Source organism: Platalea leucorodia (assembly GCF_965183815.1).
Source record: "Platalea leucorodia genome assembly, chromosome: Z".
NCBI classification, from domain to species: domain Eukaryota; kingdom Metazoa; phylum Chordata; class Aves; order Pelecaniformes; family Threskiornithidae; genus Platalea; species Platalea leucorodia.
The window spans coordinates 77,738,902-77,761,634 of NC_138858.1; the positions used below are offsets into that span (position 1 = coordinate 77,738,902).

Genomic DNA, 22,733 nt, shown 5'->3' on the forward strand with positions numbered 1-22,733 from the left:
TATTTCTAGATTTATTTAACCTGTAACTAGTAAAATAAAAATGTTCCAGAGAACATGCGTTTTCTAAGTCCTAACCTTTATGAAAAAAAAGAAAAAAGATGGCAAGCTGTGCAGGAAGAGAGCAAACTGTTTTGTATTTGCACAATACAAAACACATTTCTTTGAGCCTAACAAAAACATAATATAATTTCCTCTGACAGGTTTTATCTTGCATTTTCCCATATATGTAAGCTGATTTTTTTCCTTTTTATCTAATCAAACAAAATTATTATTTTTTTTTAAGCTTAGAATAGGCTTTCTTCTAATCAAACAAAATTATTATTTTTTTTAAGCTTAGAATAGGCCTTCTTCTGGGAATCAGAGCTGAACAATGTAAGTAAGTGGTACACAGCACCATATAAAGGCACATAGTAATAACAACAAAATACCCAAGGAAATGCAACAGGTGATATTCCAGTCACAGGGCAGTTGTCGGGGTATCCACCATTAATTGAACTAGGGTGAGGGCTTTATCCAGTGTTTCTGTTGATCTCCAGGGTAGTGGAACAGGTCACAGACACAAGAGTTGATAAGCAGGGAAGCTAGGCAGGTTCCTCTGGCTCTGGGCTCACCTGTTTCTTGCCTCTCTTCCTCTCCAAAATGAAGCGAAGATATTTTTAGGGAGAGGAGAAAAAACATCTGATACAGTATTTCGTTTTTAAAATGTGCTTTCTAAGCACTCACTCCTGAAGTTTCCACTCTCAACATCATACAAACATACATGTAAGTCCAGGGGACAAGAACGAGAGGCTCAAGCTTGGCACAGGTTTACATTTAGTTTGGGACTGAAAAGATACCCTAGCACTTAAGTTCTCCCAAATAACAAAGATCATTAGCTTTAATTTTATTTTCTTCCCTCATCAACGGCTACAGCTACTGTCCTCGCTATATTTAGTTGCCTTTATCTTCTCTCATAAAAGGCACATCAAGATGGAGAAGGGCCTCTCTCCATCTCAGACATTTTTAGAACAGGACTGTGCTATCATCGTGCCTTGCTGATAATCCTCAAATCTATTTCTTGCAGCACTGTTAATGGAACAGCATCCTATTTGTATGAGGGCAGTTTTCAACAAAAGCATGATCTACCCTCTGGGATTCATGTGCTCTCACTTTAATTAAAAAGAAATCCCATTAATACTTGCCACTGCCACAAGTGAATCAAATTAATTAAAAAAAAAAAAAAGAGAAGACAGGAGCAAAGCTGTTTTCAGAAGGCAACAACTGCAGCTTAAATCTGTACACTTTTAACAGAATAAATGAAAACTTACGACTTGGAAGTATTTTCCTCAGGTCTGAGGAAATCCACTGAAGTGGTGTAACAGTGAGTAACACTGTGCCCACTAAATCTACCCCAGGGAAAGGAACACTGCTTATTTTTAGGTCCAATTCACTCAAAACTGCACACATGCTAATGATGGTCATAAAAATTTTACTTCAGATGCAGAAACTGTTTAAATATTTACTTCCTTTAAAAAAAAAGAACAAACCCAAAAGCAGAATAAAATTGCTCTACTTACAAATGAAATCACATTTGGGACATCTTTGTCTTAAATCTTTCAATAACTGAGGCAGGATGTGTTTGCTTTCAGTTTCCCACTATTAAGGAATATGGGTTTGACCTACTGCTGCAAGTGAACTTTGCAAGGGTGTGCAATTGAACTAGGTGAATGGTGGCAGAAGATTAGACATAAATTAAGTTCCTGCTGGCTCTTTTGAATTGTCGTGGTTTAACCCCAGCCAGCAACTAAGCCCCACACAGCCGCTCGCTCACTCCCGCCTGGTGGGATGCAGGAGAGAATCAGAAGAGTAAAAGTGAGAAAACTCATGGGTTGAGATAAAAACAGTTTAACATGTAAAGCAAAAGCTGCACATGCAAACAAAGCAAAACAAGGAATTCCTTCACTACTTCCCATCGGCAGGCAGGTGTTCAGCCATCCCCAGGAAAGCAGGGCTCCATCACGCGTAACGGTTACTTGGGAAAACAAATGCCATCACTCCGAACGTCCCCCCCCTTCTTCTTCTTCCCCCGGCTTATATACTGAGCATGACGTCATATGGCATGGAATAGCCCTTTGGCCAGTCTGGGTCAGCTGTCCTAGCTATGCTCCCTCCCAGCTTCTTGCGCACCTGGCAGAGCAGGGGAAGCTGAAAAGTCCTTGACCAGTGTAAGCACTGTTTAGCAACAACTAAAACATCAGTGTGGTATCAACATTATTCTCATCCTAAATCCAAAACACAGCACTATACCAGCTACAAGGAAGAAAATTAACTCTATCTCAGCCAAAACCAGGACATAAATGCTCAGTCCTTCACCTGTGGCTGAAGAGCCGAAGAGATTGCAGAGGGAGAACAAAAGGATAGATGGCCAGGCTCTGCTTTGGCATCTCTGTGCAACTGCATGGCTGGTAGTTGCAAGAGACTGGGGAAGAAAAGCATTGCACTAGCAATAAAACAGCAGTTTTAAAAGAGCATCCTAGGGTCAGATCGCGGTGTAAACCTCTGCATTTGCTGGGGCAGATGCATGAGCCGTTCAGGTAAGCGAGAGCGAGAAGTCTGCCCGGGGCCGAGGCTAAATGTAGAACCCAGATGCGTCCCTTGGGAGGAAGGCTCACCTCCCATTCAGTCCACCCCAGCCCCAGTGGTCACCAGGGATGTGGGAGAAGGTTCACAGGGTTCCCACCAGAGCACAGCTCAGCATGAGATCACAGTAGGCTGGGAAGAGGCTTTCTCTTGGGTCCAAGGGCAAACTCAGACTGACAAGGGCACATCAGCACAGGGCTTCGACTCCTCAGCCACTGGTCCCTTGCTCGTTCCTCCAGCTGGGATGCTGGCTGTGCCGTGACAGCCACAGCCTTCGTGCAGGACATGATATTAATTTAATTAAGCAATGTCTTGACAGCAGTATCTTCAGTGCAGAACACGATATTAACTTAATTATGCAATAAATTACTAAAACAGATGAAACCTCTGACAGTGGTCCAAGTTCTGTTGCATTATCAAGCAGCTGAATAAGCTCCCCCCTAACTTTTGTTGTGGAGGAGAGAAGCAGGGGCTGCGGGACTTACCTCTTCCTTTGCATTACTGGAAGTGGATGTTTGGAGCAGGAAGATGCTGTTTGCATCGCGGCAGACAAAAACCTCTGGTTGTGGTTTCTGAGCTGGCTCCAGATTTTTCCAACTCAAATGTCAACTCTCATTTACGTTTCCACCGCCCCCCTGAAACTCTTACACACAATGACCATGGCTTCATTACTCCTTGCTCTACTCAGGTAGCCAAAGTATTGCCAACCAGCCCTATTTCCAAACTTTGTTGGCCTCTTCCAGTGAGGAAAAATCCCCCATGGGTGCACTTGCATTTCCATAATTCAACCATCCCTTCTCCAGCTGTTAACCTTCCTCCCAGACACTCCTCCCTGGATGGTGGTCTATTTTCAGTTATCTGTCGTGGCCATTTCCACGCTCAGCTATGCTTCCCATACATGCTCTTTGTGCTAGACTTCCCTGCAGTCAGAGCAGATGACTTCCAGGATGAACCTGAGAATCACAGATACTGTCCTTAAAAAGATGAGTACACACAGGGGAATAAAAAAACCCCACACCACGCAGTATGTATGTGAGGAGTTATTTGGTAACACAGTGGAAGAAAAAAGCCAAGTAGGAGAGGGTGCTACCTCCAATTTTTGTCTTGGCTAAATATGAAGTGGTCTTTGGATTAGCGATTAGGTCTTAAGGACTGCAAAGTTTATGAGTCTCACCTGAAGGTTTGCCCAGCTGTCCTTATCTTCAGATGGAAATCTTTTTGTCTCTCTCTTCCAAAACCTGTGCAAACTACTGTTCCTTAACACACCACTGAAAATAAGTAAATGCTGGAAATAAGCCTCAGTACCAATCCACTGTGGAAAGCGGCAGGCTGCAGACCTCTCACTGCCTCTCCCACTCCTGTCTGTGCACTGTGAAACCTCCCGCATTTTAGAAAAGCTCCTATCCACTTGGAAAAAAAAAAATCATAAAATATGGACCATGCACTCTCACCTTCCTTGGCATGTCTGGTTTTGCATCCTTGTTCCAGAACATATACATGGTCAAAACTTGACCATGACACCGGCACATACAGCATTTGTTAGAATCCCTCTAGAGCTCTGCTCTTGAGGTGAACAGACTCGCGCTTGCCTCCCTTATGGGGTGAACAGCATAAAAATCAGAATTCTGACAGGACAGTGGTTTTCCATGTGTACTATCACTGTTGCAGCAGCATTCATGACAAAATAGGACAGTTATGTTAGATCTGCTCTTGTCAGTGCCTCCCTGACAGGGCTGCTCATTGAGTTTTCGTGGTGAGGCTGGATGCTGGCTGGGGTCACGGCAGCCCAACCGACAGCAAAATTTGACCTGAAGAATCTTTTATTATACATGGCAAAGGATCCTGTCTGCTCCACAAGACCTAGAGAGTGCTTAAAGGCAAAGAGAAATACTTGTAAACTTACAAAAGTTTCACAGAGCAACAGCAAGAATTCCTGTTGGTTCCGGGCACTGCCTCTGCTCATGGCACACCATGGCTCTTTCCTTTCTGACTTTGCATAAAGGCAGCATTAGAGAGGGAGAGAGGAAAGCAGAGGGGGTCTGTTCATGCTTGCCAGAAGGCACAATCAGAGTCCTATGAACAGCAAAAGAAACACGTTATTATCACTCATTAACGGATTAGGAGACATACACGATCGTTTTTGTAGAGAATGTGGATTATGGACCATCTGTTGATCTGTTTCACCCTGCATAGCACATGTGAGCATTTCTGATAGGTGTAAGGCTGGACAGCGTGCTCAGGCCGCATTTCTTGACTGCCTTCCTCCCCCCAGAGATGCAGCTCATCTGGGGTGTGTGACATTCCCTCCCATCCTGTGCAAGTCATTTTTCATTGCTATGAGCTATCCCTTGACTGCTTGAGATGACAAAACGTGCTTGGGGATGAAGGTGTGAGCTTCAATCCCAAGGATTTAAACTTGGCCAATACTGGACCTGAGGGATAAGATTTAAACGCACGCAGAAATGTAAGGAAGCACAACTCAGTCAAGATTTTATTTTCTGCCTTCTGCAGATGAAGAAACAACAATTGCAAAGCATGTTTTGAGAAGAGCTGGCTGTTAACAACATACTGCTCTCTTTAAAAATGTTGACTTGAGGAAGAAAGCATTTCTGTCATGCTAATGCCCTTCTCTTAGACCTTCTCCTTCCTTTGTCACCCAGTTGTTCAAGTCTACCCCTACACTGATATTTCAGTGATGTTCTAGTTTTAGGCAGTGTGTTCAGGTGAGTTAATTCAGACCCAAAGACCTCAGGCAGCTTGCCAAAGTCATGCTAATTAGTTGGCTGAGCAAGGAGTATGTTAGCTTTATAGCAGCACTTACAGACTTAAGTTGTATCACCAACAAAAGTGCTGCCACGTGAAGCTGGAGGGTGTACACAGGAAGAAATCAGTGTGTAAAAACGAGCAACAGAAGGTAATTCACTAATCAGAAAGACTCCAAGTTAATGGTAACCAGACCAAATCAAGGTTTTATTACAAATGGATTCTGACCAAGATACTCTTTACCAATTGAACTATGGAGAATAATTTGAAATTCAAGTGAACACAAACTCAGATCTGATTTCAAGGAGAATTTCCATATGGAAAAAATGTGAAGAACTGCTGGCAAGTAATGGATGCATCAAGGGCTAGTAAGATTCCGAGCTGGAAAATGTATGCATGACAATGGTGAAATTTCCAAACCACAGAGGATTAAATCTAATTGGATTTGAAGTTGCTGATAAAAAGCCTTAAGTTTCAAGGCAAATGCAACCTTATTTGAGTAGAATCCTCTCCATCACTGCATTATTTCCCTAACCGAGATAGCCGCTGAAGCTACAACATGTTTATGAGCCCTTACTGATTCAAACTTGTGTTGTTCACCGCTGTACCCCTGGGATTTTCAATCACTTTTGTGCAGTGCTGTCCCACATATTTTCCATTTAGCTTCTGTTGACAGATGTCAACCTTTAAGATTTTTTTTTTTCCCTGCACATTCAATACTGTCCCAGTTATGCATCACTAGGGAAATTTCAAAAATTTTCCAGTGAGTTATCTTAATTGACTAAAAAATAGTAAGGGTCATATGACACAACATTTCCTCCTGGCTTTAGATTCTTCCTATAAACTTGATCAGCCTTATTTTCTGATCTAGAGCACCGACAGATTGATCAAAAGCAGCAGTGGAGTGGCCCTAGTCAGATTTTAGACCAGGCCACCTCTGTCTCCCTTCCCCTGCCTCTAATTTCAGCTTCGTATCTTAAATCAGTCATGCGATCTGTAGGGGAATGGCAATTAAATCCAAATCTACCTGAAATCAACAGAAAACTTTTTGTTGGCTTCATTGTTCCTGCACAGCCTCCACTGCCTGGCAAGACTGCTGGAAACGCTTCCGGAGTAGGAGATACCATAGGCACAGTTTGTTAGGCAACTCTTTCTTTAGTATGAAACAGGCTTTAAAGAACACGTTGAAATGGGTATTAAATCAAGAAAGCTATAAATGCTGCTAACCAAATGTTTGGCATACACATCCCTTTCCAATTACATGAGTGTTCTGAAGACCCAGCAAAATGGTGCACCACACACACATGCTTTCACATTAAAATACTCATCTGCACCTCTCCAACTAAGAAAAAACAGTCGGTACTCAACAGCAGGCACACAAGTAAAAACAGCTGTATGAAAAGAGCTACATCAACATGGAGACCCCTTTACAAATCTACTTTCTGTGGTCAACTTTATGAAAATGATGAGTTAACGCAGAAGTCAAATGTTTGGGAAGAAGCTAGAAGCCACTCACATTTTGGGACAGTTAGCATCTAACAAGGAAATTAAGAGGAAAGTTACTTTGAAATTAAGTAACCCTTGTACCCTCCTCCTGCAGAATCCCTTGCAAATTGCTCTGGCTTAATCATCTCTGAGTCTGATTCAGCCCCCAAATCCCCATGCGTCAGTATTTAGTCCATTTTAGTCAACCTATTGGTACAAGCAAATAAGGCAACTAAAATAGACCAACTTGATAATATAACATATGTAAAAGGCTAACCTTTGTTTGTTTTTATTTGCACACGTTAATATTTTTGCAGGATATAGGTGATGTTCTACAACTTCTACACTAAAACCAACCATATTCCTTTAAACTCCTCTTCAACAGATCAAAGCATCAGGTAGACAACAGACATGCTTTAGAAAAGCTGTAAGTACAAGGTCTTGTAAGTTTCTGTTATCCATGTGCCTCTAGAGATGCTACAGCAGATTTGAAAGCTTGCCCTACCACAGCTCCACTGAAACGCCATAAAGCCATGAACTCCTATTCTGCTTTGATTATCACCACATATGCTGACTGAGCCACGGTCCAAGCTAACAAATTGAAGGGGCTTTGGATCAGCCCACACTACCTGCTTTTATCATCCTTGCACCTTTCATGGTAGCCAAAAACCAGTGAGCAGGCAGGTGACTACTGCCCCATGAGTCATTGCTGCTGTGGCACACCGCATTCTCATTACTTCCCCACCCATGTCAACTGGGGTTGCATGATTCAAGCTAGCAATTAAGAGTACAAAACAATTTTTCTTCCTGACATCATCCCAGTCTCAGACCGTGAGAGCTTCCTTTTGCCCTGACTCTGCCTCGCTGTTTCCTCCAACCACTTCCCAGGCTTCATCTTATGACAGTTTCAGGGTGGAGTAACACAAGTCCAGAACCACCAAAAACACTACCCGTTTGAAACTATTGACATTTGTTCCACCTATGACCAAGGAATACCCAGTTCTAGCAATGCACAAGTCTGGATAAGCAATAAGCAATACGCCTGATCCCGCCCTGATGCAACGGAAAAAAAGCTGGTAACCTTTGAAGGCTCCTTCTAACTTCTTGACCAGCTGGTCGTGCAGGGGGGATACAGTTATGTCTTCTAAAAGTATGTCCAGAAACAGCGAGAGTTAACCTAGGAGGCTTAAATTAAGAACCTACCCCACATTTTACATCCTTCTCCTCGTGATCCACAGCAGAGGAGCTGACTTGCTACCTAGAGTCAAACCAAGACTTGTAGAAACTTCAGCCTGTCAGTCACAACGACTAAAAAATTTTTTCGTTTGAATTTTACTGGAACTAGTATGCAAAGAGACAAGATGATCTTGTTCTTTGCTGCGACTTAGCAGCCCTGTAGAGTTTGTCAGTAGCAATGCTGTCTACTGAGCAACAAGCTGTATCCGCTTTCTTTATTCTCTATTTTGTCTACTTAAGGTATCGGGACAGAAACTGTATCTTATAATGGGTTTATGTAATTACTTAAATCCAATTTCCAATCTTAATTAGGGATGCAATGATGAACTATTAATAATATTCAGAGCAGCATTAATCTATCCCTGCTATTTCACTTGAGTGGTAACAGGAACTAGACCATCAGGGAAATAAATTAAAGACAATTTGAGTTTTGAGAGAAATGTCGGAACGAGAGCTTTGGAATCTGCATTCCTGCAACAGCTTGTGTCTGTGGGAAATCCCACGGGTACCAAGGAAAACAGGAAAAGGTGGGATGGTGGGCCTACTCACAGTCTGATAAAGTAAAATAAATGAACAGGACATCACAGGATTCAGACCCTGCTGCTAAGCATGTGCTTCAATAAAAGTAACTTAAACACAAACTATAAAAGGCTAGTGTCAAACCTGAGTTTAGGCATCTTGCCTGATAAACACAGAAATTGAATATACCCCACCCGTCTACCACCCTTAACGAGCATTTTCCCATTCCCTCCATGGAAGTCAGGCTGGACCAGGAATAAACTTCTTGCACCAGGTGTCAGGCGCCAACAATGCTTTACTTTGTTAAGAAGCGTCTAATAAAAAGCCAAAATGCTAAATATGTAATTGCTACTGACTGACAAAACTGAGTTGTAGTCGTATTCCTCAGAAAAAACACAAGACTGTACTCTGCCACTGTACGTGGCTTCAGTGTTTTGCCAGAGCAAACTCAAGTTATCTGCTGGAATAATTATCAAAACGCTTCGTAAAGAGCACCGTAAAAAACATTTCATTCTCACTGAACTATAAAATGAGCCAGAGGAGTTTCTGAATATTCAGAAGGGCATGTCTTTTGTGGAAATAAACTAAACTAACTATGCTTTAAATTAAAAACAATCAAAGAACTAGTTTTTCAATTCTAAATGGGATTGCTGAAACCTTTAGAGTGACAGTTGTATCTTTAAAAGTTTTCACTAAAATCACATGATAATATCCTGAGGAAAACTAAAGCCTTGCTACTTTTTTCCCTCTTAACAATATCAGTTTACAGCTCAACAACACAAGGGTGGAGGAGGAAATTCCTTTATTCTCACCTTCCAGAAAAAAAAAAAAAAAAGTTCCTTTTCAACAAGCTTTAGTACAATGAGTTTGTCATCAATTGTTTGCAGGAAACATCTCACATTTTTTCCTTCAATGCAATGAGTTTGATCCCAGCAGGTTGACTTAATTTTATAAAGAAAAAAAAAGCTACATATATATGAAAGGCAAAGGAGAGGCAAAAGCCACAGTCACGTAAGAAATGAGAAATCCCACCGACCTCAGTAGAAATACCCACACAACACTCACAGAAGATCCAGGCAATGTATAAACACAAGACCAGAGCAATTTCGATTTTAAAGTGAGAAAAGGCATAGGTGACTTCACCAAATAACATTAACAGAAGTAGTGAGTAGCAAGAAATTACTCCATTCTGACAGAGTGCCAAATTTACCACCACAAGGAAGAAGAAAATAACAGCACATGGGCAGCATTCCCACTATGAGCCTGGACTAACAGGGATTCCTAAATATCTTTTTAATATTGGTTGTTAAAAGGTGCTGTGACTAAATTGTTTGGCTTGCAGCAACAATACTGCAACACGTGAGAGCAAGAATTTAAGAACAAAAATAAAATCTTTACTCTTACTGATTTCCTTTAAGAAGTTTTCTCTAGTGAAAAGCTATTTCTGATGCAGCTTTCTGATGCTACTTCTCTTGGTAACTTCCACTGATGGTGAAAAAGCCAACTGCTGCTCTTGCTTGGAAAGCTCTGCTCTTTTTTGAAATAATCAACAGTAATGCAGTAACTCACAGCTGTTTCAGAGAAAGTAACACTCTAGAAAGAAACGAAAAGGCACAGATGGATTGTGCTTTTTGGCTGTTTGCATTAAGCCCCGCAGAAGCTTGTGTCAGGCGAGATCCTGAGGCTTTCCTCCCCAAAGCCAGGGCACTGGTCCTGGTCTACCCTTTTTGAGGGGAAGCAACACTGTGGGAAGCGACCGGGAGTAAGGTCAAGCCTTCAAGGTCTCCTCCTGGCTTCATGTTCTGGATGAGTGTTATGCATTCCATGTATACATATCTGATGTTGAAAATGCAGATACAGGATGTATCAGCAAAGTGAAAAGGCTTGCCATTCCAGGAAGACTTTTGTAAATGTATGCAGTATCTCAGGAGCAAAAATGTAATTCAGTCAAGACAGTCTAAGGTACAACACGAATAATGCTGTGGTGAATCAGACTGAAGGACTCTCATGGTGACAAGAGTCAAAATCTTCTTCTCTGCCGCACCACCAGATCTGTATTAACTCTCCAGCAGCTGGGGTAGTTACTGACATTTGCTGGTGCACAGCTGGCAGCAGAATTTGGTTCAGCTGATAACCTTCTCGTGGTTTCTCCTACTGCTCCTGTCACATACCACTTTACTTTTTAAACACACAGCTTATGTGATCAAGAAACATCCAGTATCAACTGAACACTCATAGTGCTTCCCCAAACAAAATGAATCAAGCTTCTTCTCAACCTTACAGAAAATGGACAGTGACCAGAGCTGGGAAGGGTTTAGGATACATACACGTTACTCTTGTTTAGGTCTTTGACACCCAGTGCCAGTAAATGCTTCAAAGAGAAACTCATAAAATGCTGAAAGAAGAAAAGTTTTGAAGTGGCTGCAAGACAAGAAATAGGTTAAAGGTAGAGGGAGGGGACAGCTTGCCCTGCAGAATAAGAGACTGGGGATTTTGGCATTCAGAAAGGAAAGGGGAGGCAGTGCCAAGGCCACCCAGAATGGAAAATACACTCGTGCAAGAGCTGCTCACTCCTGCTGAGCAAGGATGTGCGCCAACGCCATTGCCCTGGCCAAGCTGACTCCCCCAGTCAGTCCTCTGAGCAGAGCCGCCTGCTCCAGGGGAATGATGTTACCCCCCATCTCCGCATCTCCTTCCCATCACAGACTTCAGGAGAAGTAGGACCCTGCCCTGCAACTCCAATGACAATTATTTTTTTGTTGTTACCTTTGTAACAGCCAAACCAAAGAAACTCTGGCAACACTGTCACAGACTGCAGGAAATACTGAGAGAGACTAATAATATATTTCTCTGTTCATCTGTGTTTGTTAGCAGAGAGGAAAACCATAGGGTCTCCTCTTGCCAAGCTATACCCATTGGCATTACTGAAAGCTTGGGCTTTGGGTTTGAATGATTTGGTGTTTTGGAGGAGGGGTGGCTTTTATCAGAGCTTTTCAGAGAAGGGTATAAACCTCAGCATTTGAACAACAAGAACAACAAAGGCTCCAGAAAAGTCATTCTTTCAGCCTCTTCTGATCTTTACAATACACTCTAAATCTAAATGTTTTTGTTAGTTTTTAACTCTTCAGCCCAGGAAACATTCTGAAACTTTAAAGATTTAAAAAAAAAAAAAAAATTACAGTTAACAAGCCATAACTTGTTATCAGTGAAGCTGCTCTTTAGTTAAATAAGAGAGGACTTTATTCATTCCTTAGGGCTTCTTGTAAGCTGAAGAAGAGAAGAATTTGTTTTTAGTATCCTTATGAGACTTTTTTTCTGTGGAGAAATTTACATCATCTATACCAAGCTCCATATCAAGCCCACATAATCCAAGTAAATCTGAATTTACTAGAAAAAGTAAACTTCAAATACTGTTCTACAGCATGAATTATTACTGCTTGCTGTTTTGGAGCTCTCTGATGTCCAGCAACAGAATATACACACAAAATCTGTTTCATAAACCCAAAGCTAACTGTACCACCCAGCATCTAGTCCCAAACATGAAATGCAACAGAGCAGTAGAGGCCTGTTTCCATACTGCCCAGCTACTTAAAATGCTCAAGGTCCTGACTAGGAGGAGCCTTAGAAATTTTGTCAGCATGACTCTCCACAATGGATTTCCTCTGGTACTGGAGCCCACCACCACGTTCTAGAGGAATGAAATCATCAAGTCACTACAAAATCCTGGCATCCTGCCTAGCACAGTGAAGTCGTCTTGCCATGAAAGTGGGTCACCTTTTCTTCTTCAAAAAGTTCATGTATCCTACTTCAAACTCACATTTGCCACTGCAAGCGCTGCAGTGTCTCCTTTTTTATTTCTCCCCCTCGCTTCTGCTTCCCCAGGAAATGAAAGTATTCATTAGATCCACCAGCTAGAAAAAAGATTTAAATGGCATGATGCATTTCCCAATGCAGCTGCTCTCTGACAGACGGCTGATGCCAGTGGGATGTTGGGCAAAACACACACGTACATGCAGGCCTTTTAAGTACAGAGTCAGTCCCCATCCATAAAATACAGCCATCCCACTGTGCAATGCTGTTACACTCCTACTAAACTCACAGGTCCTCACCACCTAAGAGCACGTAGCTGAAAGAGTTGGCAGAGCACCTGCAGAGGCAACTTGACTTTTTCGTGTTCAGATGTTCACTGCTCACTCCCTAAGTCTGGACCATCAGCTACACCTGTGCCTGGAGGACCCAAACCCTCTAAGAGGAGGTGTGAGCAGAGACCTCTGGTCTGACGTTTCATGCTGCTTCTGCAGAAGTGTAAGCATCTGCAATGAGTAAAGCACTGAAGAATCAACCCCTCCCATGAAAAGGAGAGAGGGGCACAACCTGAGCCCAACCCTGCTGTCCTCCAGAGACCATGCACCGTAGCGTGAGTGCTGTCCCCGAGTCATGAGACTAATGTGAAGGCAAAGGCGGCACGTGTTGCATTGGGAGAAGTGCTTTGGTCTTTAATTATCTTGGATTCTCTCATCTGCAAATGAATACTTCTGGCCGACGCAACTTGGCCCCGGCTTTAAATGCCATCTGGCTCTCGACTTAATGAACACTGGCATAAGTAACCTCCTCTCACTCTCCTTCCACACTCACCACTACTTTTAACAGAAACTGAGTTGTTGATGTGACAAGACATTTTTATATATTTTTGTGTTTTTTTGCCTCTGGGTTGCTTACCAGTGCCTACTATGATGACAGACACACTAACATCTGCACCTGCAGGATCCCAGTTTTATTCTCCATTCTGCAGAAACACGTCTCACAGGCATGGGAAGAGGAATGCTTAAAAAATATCATGCACATGCTCCTCTGCCCCACAGATCCACATCCCAAGCAGCTGGTGATCAGTTGGCAATATCCTCTTGGCATGTCTTGGAAGGTCCCTTCTTTGACAGTTCACACTGTCGAGAACACAGAGTGTTGGCTTGATTTCCCTTTAAAAAGCTTGCGATAATCTAGAGTCTTGGAGCATGCAAGAGAACAGTCCTATCATCCTTTTCTTCCAGAAAGAAAACAGGTTTTCAGCAGGAGATGGTTTAATACAAACCCTATCCTATCCAGCTCGTCACAGAGAAGTCACATCCTTTACCCAGGCCAGCAGGATACACTGACTTGCCAGAGTCAACAAGAACAGTAGGCAAGACATGCCTGAGAGCTGAACTTCTGGGTTTCCCACATATCCCACAAGCAGCAGAGGAGAACAAAGAAATTCTGCTGTCGAATAGTTGCTGCTATACAGATGAAAGCCCTGAATTATGGAGAGGCCTGGGGAATAAATGAGAGGCAAAATAGCCTAAGAACATTTTATTCAGAGCAGAAGGCATCTGATGACATCTAACAAAAAGACATGAGCAAGAAACCCCCTACAAGAAACAGTAATTCTGTCGCAGGCTCTTCTTTTCAGCACAGCTAATTCTGAAAGACTGGTTTATGTACCAGTCAATCCCAGTTTGGCTCAATCGCCAAACATTACTTGGGATCCAACCATGACATTGGCCACCATCATACCTTCACCCAGCTCCAAGAAATCAGCAAAACCTCTGTGCAATAAACTGCCACTCAAAGCTAAATTCTGGGAAGTCCTGCTTATCTGCTAATAGTTTCACAAACTGTCTCCAGGACTCTCTAAATATGCCAGTAACTGTCGTCAGCTTTCTAGCAACAACTCCAAATGTGAATTTTTTTCCCCAAGGCTAATCCTCCTAGAAATTTCAAAATTACCTGAGCTCCCCATTGCTATCTCTAAATTAATTAGATGGAAAAAGATTTTCAAGAAGTTTAAGGGCTTAAAATATATCCTGGTCAAAAATGTCGACTAATTAAAAGGTATTTTTAATTTAAAGTGAGAGCTATTCCCTAGAAATCTTTGACAATATACATTCTGATCTGCTGTACCATGCCATCTCTGTTCTCATTAATGAAACCGATAAACACATTTTATACACCACAATGAGCATAAATCCAGGCCTTACAGATATATCACCCCAGAAAGCCAAGGAGGCAACAGGATAGGTATGTTGAGAGTGCCCATCAAAAATGTTGTTAAAAGGCCTCACTTTCAGAAGGTGAATGGGCACTTCTTCAGTCTGTGCTGGCTCCTCTTCTAAAGCATTTCAGGTGGAACAACCCAAATTCCAAAAAACTCCCCAGAAGCCTGGCTGCTGCTCTGCTTCCTCAGAGCTGCTGTTCACCACAGATTCAGAGGCGACTCAAATAGACTCAAGAATCAGAGAGGAAGAACAAACTTGCATTGGCAAGAAGATATGTGAAGGAAGCTAATATGTCTCTGAAACGTCTAAATTAAACAAAGCCAGGAATTGAACCAGAAGAGTGTAAGTGAAAGTACAAACTACAGGCAGGCCAAAGATAGTGAGGGGAAACATCGTGGAGACTGGGAGCATCAAATGGATGCAGGACAGACTCAGGCTCTATCAGATGAAATAACAGCAGCTAAAGCCAGCACAGGTTCTTATATGCTACTCTTTAGATCTGACTAAATGATCAAAACAGTTGATTTTTTTTTATTAAGCCATATTCAGTATATCTGCTGCTTTCACAACAGAAAAATACAGAATTGCCATAAATAGTTTGAAAATATTGAAACTATGCAGAGAAAGGGAAAAGACTTAAAAGAATCAGACCACAACTTTGGCTGAATTTTTCTTTTTGATGATTGCAACCAGCAGCAGGAGCAAGGAACAACGAAGGGCTGGGTTGCTCTCACTGCTCTGCCGAGCTCAGTCAAGCTGTGTCAGAACAACACTGCTGGGAACTTGACCTGGTGTGTCCCTGTCCCAGCCACAGGCTGTGAATAGTCGAAACAATATGGCGTTGAGACCTGAACTCATTTGAACTTTTGTCTTTGCATTTCCTCCTCTCACACCCGGTCCTCCAGCCCTTCCTTGAGACTTTGGCTGGCCACAGTCCTCCTCCTCTCAGTGAGAACAAGTCATGCCAGTAAAATGCATCTTGAAAACACAGGGGCAGGTGGAACATCAAACTATGGCACAAACCGCAACAGCCTCTTCACCTTGCATATACTTTAACAGTTTTAAAATCAGGTTAAGTGACTCTGTGGGTTTATTGATAGCAGTTCCCGTACCAACATGTGGGTTCTCAAGAGCATCACAGGCAAAAACCTTTTCTTGCACTTACTCCTGGGGCAGGGTAGCAGCTAATGGGGAACTCTAAAATCGGAAATAAAATGACCTATTTATGAGGAAAGTTTATAGAATAATATTTAAAGATTTACAATTGGCTTTGCATTGTCTTTCTTACAAAGCTACAGGAGCGCTGTGATAAATTCCTAATAGCAGAAACTAGAGAGGCAAAAGGTTTGTACAAAAATTGATAGTTAAACCTCACCTGCTTTAACAATAATAATCTTTTCTTCTTTACTTGTGGCAAACCTGGAACCTTTATTAATAGATTTATACCAATTTAATTAGTTTGACAGTGAGGTTTGCTGCAGGATACTAATATGGGTGTACATGTCAGCTGGTTCCTATTTCTGGTCTAATGTCTTCCTGAAGCCTGCCCAAGAAGAGTTATTAAAAAAAAAAAAAAGAGAACTTCTTAAAAGTGAAATTTTTTCAAAGGTGGATGGATCTGGGTTGTGTATTAGCCATCCTATTAGGGAATTATTCTCAACCAGCACTACTAATCTTGCCCAACATACAAGAAGACACAGAAATAGGGCACTCCAAGTGTATATACAGATGCAGCTGTATTTTTCCTTGGAGTATTGGGGAAAAAATGGCTGTTACAAAGCTCAATTCAAACAATGCTGGTGTCACTGCCCCAAATAATGAGGCACAAGATGTCTACTTGAATCCTTGGATTTACCAGATAAAAAAATAACAGCTGTGATATATCAGTCCCTGAGAAGAACTGTCAGGAAGGAAGATAACATATGTCCTCATGTGCATTTGCCTTTGCACTCAGGCCCAGTGAGCAGAATTGTCACACTAAGTTGTTCAGTGATGGAGGCAGTGGTGTTTGTGGTTTTGGTGTTGTTTTTTTTTTTCTATTTAAGTCAGCACAATCCTAATGTGTCACTAGCTTAAAGGTATTTTGCAATTATCAAGGCAGGAGATAGTTTTTCTCACTACTTTAGTAAACTGGTAAACTTTAGCTGCTAGAAAGGGAATAAATGACACAGATATAAGCCATCTTTTACTGGTAATACTACACCCGCTACACCCTTAAAAAGTTTTCCGGCTCATGCATACATTATACAAACAGATGTTATATAGAGCAATACAAAAACATGTAGAAAAAAGCTATACATGGATAACCCTTCCCTTCCAAAGTACACACAGTGATGTGAATTTAGCAAGTTACATACAGGAAGTTTTCTGCTCTTTTTCCTTTTTAACACCAAGAAAATGGGAGAAGAGGGAAATTACGACGCCTAGAGCCACAAAAGACATCAGTGGAATCAACAGATTCTGGAAAAAAAAAATCCAGATCTTTGAAAGCATCCTTTCCCCTGGATCATGATTCACCTTTTCAGTCAATTAGATAAAGCTGGAGAGAAAATTCTAAAATGAACAGGGCACACTTTTGTGATTCACTAGCATGTACCAAAGCTTTCCAAGTACTTATGCAGGTCTTTTAAAGCAATATTCCTAACCCTTCTGAAGAGGTATATGTTTTGGAGGGAATTTGCTGTATCGTAAATGCATTATTGTTTTTCTCTCTTATTAATAAGGGATTAAAGAAATCATTCTTTCTACTAAACAATACCTAGGGAAAATTCTCATGTTTGCAGTACCTTGCATGTAAATATCATATCAAGCGATAAACCACTTGAGTCTTGTTACTCTTAAGTATTTTTACCACATTTCTGAAGAATTACTCTAAAGACACAGTTCTGCTTTCTCCTGTAAACCCAGTACCTTACTGTCATCAAATAAACAAAAAGTAAAACTCTGAACTCTCTTTAATTATAAACTTAAGTCAAAGGATCTCCTTTTAAAATTAAGGAGGGCATGATTTACAATTGTAATGGATCACTGAAGATTGTTCATCACCAAAAATAAGTCCATAATTTATATTACTAACCTGGAATTTTAATACAAAAAATGTATCCTCTTTTTTGTTCATTTTGTCATAATACCAGCACAACCCGGTATTGTGAATATGATTATTTGGGAGATAAGAAAAGGAACAACAAAATCTAGATTTCTGTAGTATATAATTTTGAACAGTAGTTACAATATGATTTTTTTATAAACTAGAATGGGTCTTCCAATAGCAGCTGAAATTAGTTTCAACACACCGTGCTTGGGTGCAGATTGTAAAACAGCTCTGAAGATCTTCCAATGTAGAGAAGAAAAAGGAGGAAACAAGAGTTCCATTTTACAGCTGGGAAACTTCTGCACTGAGGATTGAGACTTCTTTTTCAGGAAGGAGTGAGATACGTTTGTGGCGTCCTAAAGTTACTGTGTGCAATGCATCTTTCTTAAAGCTTTGTACACATGTCAGTACTGATTTACCATGATTCTCACTTGATCACAGAAAACAGTATTGGAAGGGCCCTGAGATGCCATGTTCGTCAACATCGAGATTCCTGCAGTCAACCATGATGGCTATGATGACAGGTTACCATCAGGCTATTTTAAAAAATCTTCCCAATCTGAGATATGTTAGATGACTGACTCTCTGGAAGCACGTTCCGCATTTCTTGGACCACAGAGGTAGTTCACTTTTTACCAACTCAAACTGCACATCTCATTTTTAGATGGCTGAGATGAAAATCAACTCTAATTGACCTACCCCAGGACAGAGGAAGACTGCAAGGTTTGCTTCCTCATTGAAGACTAAACCACAGAATCATTCTCACTCTCCATCAAGCTGTATGGTGAAGTATATTCTTAGCAGCAGCAGAATTCCAGATAGGAGAGTTCATAGAGTATAGACTTTGTTCAACTGCATTTGTCTTGCCACAAGTAATTAGTATTTATCCTTCACAAGGATGAAACAGACTGATGTGCAATACTAATTTATCAGAGCAATGCAACACAAAGTCTTACAATTATTTAAGCAGAAAAAACTTAAAATTTTGGAGATGCAGAAGAAAAAGAGTACCATTTTGGCATATGGATCAAAAAGAATTACATAAATTATAGATGTAACTGCATTTGCTGGCATTCATTCAGTGCTGCTGTTATATTTCATAATTAAACTTAATTTTATAGAGCTGTACTCCAGCGGTCTAGGTCAGCAGTCAATTAAAGAACAACCCTCTACAGGACAAATGCAATACTCAGGTAAGTGAGTATCATCATAAATAAGTAGACCAGCTTTTTTTGCTCACATAATTTGAACGCCAAGAGTACCATATCCACTTCAATGGAGTTGCTCCTAGTGGGTAGGAGTATTGGAAAGGACTTCTTCTCAATGAATTCTGAGTCCAGAACTTTGCTAGGGTCTATTCATTAACTTTTGGCATCGAAACAAAGAATCAGCCTAGAAATGGGAAGCAAGCAATGTATCAAAGTAACACAGAATTTAAGATGGACTTTAAGCAGCCAAACAACAGGGCGCACATGAGAACCAAGATGTGCCCCTTCAGCAGACTGCTAGGAGAGGCAGCCGCCAAAGCTTTTTATTTTTTTAAAGAAGGCGGAAAAAAAGAGAGAGAGACAATTTTGGCAGCTTGAACAAACCTGTTTACCCCACAGCCACAAATGAACTGGTCAGTTGAAGTCAGAACTGCCTGAGAATCAGTACTGCAGCATGGCAATGAGAGAAAAATCACGCTGTGGATGGTAACAATAGGGACAGTTCTAGATGTTGCATTATGTAGCTCTTCATGTCTTGCTATAAATGCAGTATCAATAGAGCTTGCTAAATCAGCAGGTGTTTCCAGTAGCAAAAGTGAGTTTTACAGTTTAGACAAGACAAACTAGGCGTGAATTAACTTATCCCATGATCAAAGCATACATCAAACTGCTCAGGATTCTGCTGGGTATACTTCTCATGCTGTAAGGTATACGACCCTGCATTCTTCGCTTAGCCAAAACTCTGGCTGAAGTCAACAGGAATTTTGAGTAATTTGAAAGGATTGGGAAGTTATGCACACATCCCTTAGTACAGAAGCTGCACATCCACAGAGAAGGAAAATAACCATCAGCTGCCACAAAAGCTACTTCTTATTGGCACTATTATAAGACATCTATAAATATGGTCTAATTTCCTTAAGAGCTCACATGGAACCTGTACTCTTTGGACAGGTGCTTGAAAACTAATGCGAAAAACAATGTACCAGTTACCTAAAGCCAATATCTGTACGTAACATTAAATTTGTGCAAATTTACGTTGGTAGAGGCTATCAAAGGGCAGCAAATGGACTGGCATTCAGATATAAAATGAAAACGAAATTAATAAAAACCAACACTCAATAGTGATCAATCAGAAATACTTAAAAATAAATACACTTAATTGAACACAATTTCAGCTATAACTTCATCCTCTGCTGTGTGCAGGGACATAAAAGCTATGATCTAAAAATATATGAAATAACTTCCACTTCACAGGAAAAAGAAGTCAGGTACTACCACAGATACCGATGTATATATACCTTCCTCGGGTTCCTGAGGCTGGTGAGACCAGAAAATGTAATTGTGAAAGTGAAATAAATCCCTGTCAGACACGCAAAACCTCTGCAAAACACTTACACAGCATGAATACAAATTGACATACCAGAGCTATGAGACGATGCTAGAATCAGAGGATATCATTACAACATTGAACTGTTAATCGCAGCTCAAAAAAACCCAACATATTTATTTCATTGGTAAAATCACAATTGGGAGATCTGCTCTCTCTCTTCTAACATTAGGCTAGTACTTATTGCCGTAATGTACATCATCTGAGAGCTGACAGGCGATTCATCTTAAGATAAAAAACAAACTTCAGTATGATGACTGCTCTTTATGGCTAATCATTAATGTTATCAGGAACTCAAACACTGATAGCCACAGCAGCTGCCTGCCTGCCCACCTCAGTAATAATTTCAATAACTTTTTAGGAAGAGACACCAATGTCTGAGAAGTTTACACTGCAGTGGTCCTAAGCAGAAGCCAAATAAAGGGAAATAAAATATTTAAAACTCATGCTTCACTGTTACAGGGGGATCTAAAAATAGAAAGACTTGGAACAAAGATACAGGAGATTTTCGGTTCAAAAAGGGGCGTCCAGGAAAAATTGAGATGGCCATAAAAAAACCATGCTGATTAAAAAATAATTACGTCACGGGTTTCTCAGGATCTTACCAAACCCCCTCCACGCCGCCACCCCGGCTTTCAGCCCTCCCCGCTCCCGCCAGCCCGGCCGGCTCCCCCCCACAGCGGCCGCCCCCCCGGGGAGGAATGCAAAGACCCCCCCCGGACCCCCAAACCGGGAAGAGCCGCGCCTCCACCTGCGGACATCGGGGGGGTGCACGCACAGACCCGGCTTGCTGTACCCGGCCCCCCCCGCCCCGTCCAGCACCCCCCGGCCCCCCCGCGGCCCCTCCAGCCCCAGGGGGGTGTGCACTCGTGGGGGGTCCCGCGGGCGCGGGGCTCCCTGGCACACCTCGCCGGGTGGGCGAGGGCAAGGGCAGCGCCCCCCAGCATCCCGCCTTCCCTCTTCCCTTCCCCTCCCCGCATTTTCATTCTCCCTTCCCTTCCTCGCCTCTCCCTCCCTGCGATTCCATCTTCCCTCCTCGCCTTTTCCCTGCCCCTCATCGCATCTCTACCGATTCCCCCTTGCCCCCCACCCTGCTTTGCTTCCTCCTCCCCCCCCCCCCCCCCAATTTCCACCTTGTCGTGTGTCGTCGTCGTCGTCCCCCCCGCCCCTCCCGCCCGCAGCCCTCCAAGGGCCAGACAACTTGCCGGAGCCGCAGCCACCGCCGCCTCCCTTCCCTCCGCATCCGGAGCCGCGCTCAGACAGACAGACCGACCGACCGACCGACCGACAGAAGGACGCACGGACACAGGCGTACCCCTGGTACCTCTCCAAAGCGCTCCCGCTCCTCCGGCGCGCAGCTCGGCGCGCAGCCCCGGCACGTCGGGTCCCCCTTCTTCCTCCTCCTCCTCCTCCTCCTCCCCGCTTCTCTCCCCGCCCGCCCCCTTCGCCGACGCCAGGAAGAGGGGGGCAACGCCGCCGCCCGCCCCGTCCCGCCCCGTCCCGCCCCGCCCCGTCCCGTCCCGCGGGGCGCCGCGCCCCGGCGGAGGCTCCGCGCGTCCCCCCCGCGTCCCGCCGCGCTCGGGTTACCGCCGGGCTGCAGCCCTCTCCTGTTACGGATGCCCGCGAAGGGCGGGAGGAGAGGGAGCCGAGCCCCGGGGCGGGGGGGGCCGAGCCCCGGCGGGAAGCAGCGCGGCCCCGCGGCCCGCCTCCCGGGGGATGTGCAAAGCGGGAGCTCCGGGGGTTTCCTGAGCCGTGGGTTTCGGGGTGGTTTTGCTGTTGGTTGGCTTTTTTTTTTTTTTCTTTTTTTCGGTTTATTGGTGTGGTTTGGCTTTTTTTTTTTTTTTTAAATATATACAGCGGAGCTGACTTCCATGGGCTTCTTCGGTGTCCCCTGGAACCCAAATGCACTTGCAGGGTTCACTGCAGGCTCTGGCGAGGATTTTCATTGGTCTGCCACCCGCCCTGTGAAGAACCTCTGCCTTTTATTTTTGGTTTCAATACGAACTTAATTACCCCCTCAGCTCCAGTGATGGAGATGAGCAACAGGTCCTAACCCTCTCTTCAAGCTGCTCATGGGTTTGCAGACCTCCACTGTAATCCTTCTACATCATTCCTTCTCCTGGCTGAAGAGTTGCAGGTTGCTCATGAGGGCCTCTGTCCATACATTGTTCTCTACCTCTTATCCTTGATGCCCTCTTGAACATCGTCCTGATCTAATAGATCCTTTTTGAGATGAAGAAATACACAATATTTAAGATGTGGGCAAACCATGGATTCATATAGTGGCACAATGATGCTTTTCTCCTAACAGTATTTTAGGAGGAATTCTTGAGCACAGAGCTGATGTTTCTGTGGAACTGCCTGTCATAACCCTGAGATTTCACTCCTGCAAT

General features: G+C 42.9%; 1 protein-coding gene across 2 annotated transcripts in view; it reads right to left on the minus strand.

Moving 5' to 3' along the window:
• The window catches only part of LOC309603027 (PALM2-AKAP2 fusion protein-like), a 101,197-nt gene extending 79,468 nt beyond the window's left edge, over positions 1-21,729 (minus strand). The window contains exon 1 of one of the 2 annotated variants that reach the window (XM_082337348.1): positions 21,665-21,729. The gene's annotated coding sequence lies outside the window, so the exon portion shown is untranslated. Of the gene's footprint in view, positions 1-21,655 lie in introns of both variants that reach the window. The other variant, XM_082337347.1, reaches the window with a different exon arrangement.
• Between the last annotated feature and the right edge of the window lie 1,004 nt (positions 21,730-22,733).